At 46.1% G+C, this 4,957-nt stretch overlaps 1 pseudogene; it reads right to left on the bottom strand.

Moving 5' to 3' along the window:
• Nucleotides 1–3,645: 3,645 nt before the first annotated feature.
• Nucleotides 3,646–4,567, bottom strand: LOC128581946 (putative monooxygenase p33MONOX; annotated as a pseudogene).
• Nucleotides 4,568–4,957: the final 390 nt, after the last annotated feature.

The following is a 4,957-nucleotide window of genomic DNA, read 5'->3' on the forward strand; positions in this document are numbered from 1 at the left end:
TCTCAAGGTCTAGTCTATATCAAAAACAATCCCATGCGCATACATTGTCTCATTTAAGCCTAAAAACAATAATGTCTTTCATTAATCCCCATTTTACCAAGGCAGAAAACACATTTCAGAGAAATTAGGAAATTTGCCCAAGGTCACTACACTGTTAGAAGCAGAAATTAGAGCCAGCTTGTTCTAGCTCACAATGTCACATCTTTCCACTGCTTTCACAGAGGCTGCTAAAATTACTTTGCTAAGGTCTCAGTTAATGATAACATATGAAGCATTTAAGCAAACCTGCTTGTACTTTTTGTTATTTAAAACTGAATGGTCTGGGCTCTGCGCCTGTAGCTCAGTGGCTAGGGCATCAGCCACATACACCAAAGCTGGCGGGTTCGACTCCAGCCCAGGCCAACTACAACCAAAAAATAGCTGGGCGTTGTGGTGGGTGCCTGTAGTCCCAGCTACTCGGGAGGCTGAGGCAAGAGAATGGCTTAAGTCCAAGAGTTTAAGGTTGCTGTGAGCTGTGACGTCACAGCATTCTACTGAGGACGACATGGTGAGACTCTGTCTCAAAAAACAAAAAAGAACAAAACAAACAGGCAAAAAGTGAATGGTCTGTGAACTACTTGGTCAAATAGTTGAATAAACATAAATGTTGGCCAAAATGCATTACTTAAGTTTCTGACACATCAAAGAGGGGATAAAAAGCCTTTTTTCTTCCTCTTCCCCTTCCTTGTGCCATGCTTCCTGTGGTGCCCCGTGAGGGGTGGAGGTCAGTATGTCTGAGTGAAGCAAGTAAATGAATGCAGTTTCTCACTGTCAGAGAAAGGAGTTACAAATATGGGAACTAGGAAGTCTAGAGTACCTTGTGTTGCACTGGAGGTATTGGTACCACCGTCTGATTAGACAGAAATGTGGATGTGGGTGGGTATGTTTTCCTTGCTCTGTCCAGGACAGGACCTAAATACAATGACCTTCGTATAGCACAAGCACATTGAGATCTTGGTTTCTAAATACCATTATCTTTGGAGGAATCTCCAATACGTTTGGCCCTGGGCCACATGAGGCTTATAGGATTATTTGAGGATTTGAGGACCGTTTTGCATGTCTGTGGTGTCAGATATCACAAAAATTATATACTTTTTTTTGTTTTTGCTCATCGGCTTTTTTCGTTTGTTTTTGTTTTGTTTTTGAGACAGAGTCTCAAGCTGTCGCCCTGGGTAGAGTGCTGTGGGATCATAGTTCACAGCAACCTCATAACTCAAGGGATCCTCTTGCCTCAGTTTTTCTATTTGTAGTAGAGATGGGGTCTCACTTTTTGCTCAGGCTGGTCTCAAACTCGTGAGATCAAGCAATCCATCCGCCTCAGCCTCCCAGAGTGCTAGGATTACTTTTTTGTTTTTTTTTGTGAGCCAGAGTCTCAAGGTATTGCCCTAGGTAGAGTGCCTTGACATCACAGCTCACAGCAATCTCAAACTTTGGGGCTTAAGCGATTCTCTTGCATCAGCCTCCCAAGTAGCTGGGACTACAGGCGCCCGCCACAGTCCCCACCTATTTTTTTTGTTGCAGTTGTCATTGTTTTAGCTGGGTTCGAACCCACCAGCCTCGGTGTATGTGGCTGGTGCTCTACCCACTGAGCTATGGGTGCTGCCTTTGTTTTTTTTGAAACAGTTTCATTGTGTTGCCCCAGGCCAGAGTGCCATGGCCTTAGCATAGCTTAATGCAAACTCAAACTATTGGGCTCAAGCCATCCTCCTGGGTCAGCTTCCCTCCTGAGTAGCTGGGAATACAGGCACCCACCACAATGCCCAGATAATTTTTCTATTTTTACTAGAGATAGAGTCTTGGTCTTGCTCAGACTGGTCTCAAACTCCTGAGCTTAAGCAATCCATCTGCCTCGGCCTTTCAGAGTGCTAGGATTATAGGCGTCAGCTAGGCAGGATGCCTAGCCAGTATTGTGTATTTAATGTGTGGCTCAAAACAACTCTTCTACCTCTAATGTGTGGCAGAGAAAAAAAAAGGTTGGACACCCCTGAAAGGAACCAAAGTTTCTTATAGAAATAGCTGACTTGGGTGGCACCTGTGGCTCAGTGAGTAGGGCGCCAGCCCCATATACCGAAGGTGGTGGGTACGAACCCAGCCCCAGACAAAGTGCAACAGAAAATAGCCAGGCGTTGTGGCGGGTGCCTGTAGTTCCAGCTACTTGGGAGGCTGAGGCAAGACAATCACCTAAGCCCAAGAGCTGGAGATTGCTGTGAGCTGTGATGCCAAAGCACTCCACCGAGGGTGACAAAGAGTGATGGAACGTATCTATGAGACACAGTAACCAGCTTGACGGGGCTCCTGATAGCCAAGTCTGGGACAATTTGGTTGTCAAGATCAATAATGATAATAACAGATTGCAATCCTATGAGTAAAAGAGGAAGCCTGAGCCCATACAGATATTAATTAATTAATAAAGGGGAAAGGAAAACTCTGCCCCACCTAATAAATCTAGAAAAAAATGATAGAAAATTTCCATTTGGTAATCAGCAGAGTAATAATTTATTCAGGTTAGAATTACCAATAAATATTAAAACTGATAAAAGTTTGATGAGACACAAGATATTTACATGATCTTACTCAAAGATTCTTGTCACAAAATAATTATTAATTATTTTACAATGGTGAACTTGGTATAAATCATGTTAACTAAATGATAAAAGTTAACATCACCATTAGTGGACCATGTCACCATCATGTGTTTCCTTGTGTGCTGCACAGAGACTAGCACAACATCATTTCTGTGATATTTCTGCTGAAATGCATAAATTATAAACATCAGAAAAACTAAAGAACATTCTCAAAAATAATTGACTTGGAGGCAGTGCCCGTAGCTCAGTGGGTAGGACGCCGGCCACATACACCAAGTCTGGTGGGTTTGAACTCGGCCCAGGCCAGCTAAACAACAATGACAACAGCAACAAAAAAAATAGTTGGGTGTTGTGGCGGCTGCCTTGGGAAGCTGAGGCAGGGGAATCGCTTAAGCCCAAGAGATTGAGGTTGCTGTGAGCGGTAATGCCATGGCACTCTACCCAGGTGACAGCTTGAGGCTTTGTCTCAAAAAAAAAAAAAATTGTCTTGGGCTTTTCAAAACTATCAGAGTAGCCGGGCATGGTGGCATTAAACCTGTAGTCCCAGCTACTCCAAGGCAGGATAGTTTGAGGTCAGGAATTTGAGGCTGCAGTGGGCTGTGTGTGATTGCACCACTACATTTTAGCCTGGGCAACAGAGTAAGACCCTGTCACTAAAAAAAAAAAATTTTTTTTTTGAGACAGAGCCTCAAGCTGTCACCCAGGGTAGAGTGCTGTAGCATCACAGCTCACAGCAACTTTCAACTCCTGGACTCAAGCGATTCTCCTGTCTCCGCCTCCCAAGTAGCTGGGACTACAGGCGCCTGCCACAACACCAGGCTATTTTTTTGGTTGCAGCCATCATTGTTGTTTGGCAGGCCAGGCTGGATTCAAACTCGCCAGCTCAGGTGTATGTGGTTGGCACCTTAACCACTTGACCAACAGGCGCCGAGCCTAAGAGATTTTTTAAAAATATACCTTTCCTATGTCAGAGTCAAGGTAAAAGGGAAGAGAGGGTCTAGAATCCCTGGAACAGAGAGCTTTAGAAGCCAGTGAGTGTGAGCACATTCAAGTCACGGGGTTTGAGATCATGGGTCCGTGGGGTTGTTTCTTCCCTTCCATCCCTGGGATGTCCATCTTGGGTGGCTTGAAGGTTGCTGGATTTTTAGCCATCCTACTGGCCTGGGCTCACATCAGTTCCATTGGAGAGGGTTTCTGGGCTCCTTGGTAGGCCCGGGTGGCAAAACTTCCTGAATCCTCCTTCTGGAGGGATCTTGGTCCAAAGAAGCTCCATTTATCTGATGGGTTTCTGTCCTTATCCCCACTTCCAAAATCCATGGTGCTAGGATTCGGGCCAGGTAAAGCTGTGAAAGAACCAGAAGTGAACCAGCCTCTGGGCCTATGCTTGGGTGAAGAATGAGGGGTGCTGCTTCGGGTGGACAGGGCTAACACGGGCTGCTTCTCTTCTTTTGTAATCTCTCCACTCTCTAGCTTTAGTTTGTAGAGTGCTTCTGCCACTCGAAGGTACTTGCTCTCCTCGGTGGTGAGGCCCTTGTGGGGTGTGTAGCCAGCATCTCTCAGCCCTGCCTGTTGTTCAAAATGCTGAATGCTCTCCTGGGTCTGTTTTGTGATCAAAGAATTAATGATGACATGGGTGGCTTTAGCCTTCACCACTAGGACTTTATCCATACTGTCAATGGCTGATGACAGAGTCATAGCAGGGGAGGATACACTGGCCTCTCCTTCCTCCCTCCACCTTGATGAGGTGCTGATACTTGCGCTCTGGAATCACTGGCTTCCAGGGGATGCTGCCCATGTCCGATGGAAGAGGAGTCATGGGCATAGGGTCCTTAAGGGCATCATCATAGCTCAATGCCCGGTGGTATATCCTGATGGGCAAGGACATCTTGCCTACAGGCCCCATTAGGCTCAAGAGCAAGTTCTTCTGGTTGTCTTGAAGCCATTGAAAGACTGGGATGCAGGTGTTTTCTGTAAAGAATTCCAAGCTGAATCCCTGCCACCACAGTGAAATTATGTGATTATGCTGACAGATGTTAATGGGGAACATTGTCCAGCTGCTGCAGATTAGCAAAACTTCCCAGGAAGAATCCATCCAGAGACTTTGTTCTCCTGCTGCCACCGTGGAGCTGCCTGCAGTCCTAAGTCCGACACTAAAGTGGTTCTGAGGACCGACCGTCGCCCTAAAGGTTGTGGTGCAGTTTGGACCCAAGCCATGGTGAGAGCAGCAGCGACACCAAAGGACTCCTGACCGACCAGGAAACACTGGCTGCCAGGCGGCCGGCAGCCTTGGTGACAAAATGTAAATTAGTACTCTTCAAAAGTGCAAAAGCTGA

The sequence above is a fragment of the Nycticebus coucang genome, chromosome 3, assembly GCF_027406575.1.
Source record: "Nycticebus coucang isolate mNycCou1 chromosome 3, mNycCou1.pri, whole genome shotgun sequence".
NCBI classification, from domain to species: Eukaryota; Metazoa; Chordata; class Mammalia; order Primates; family Lorisidae; genus Nycticebus; species Nycticebus coucang.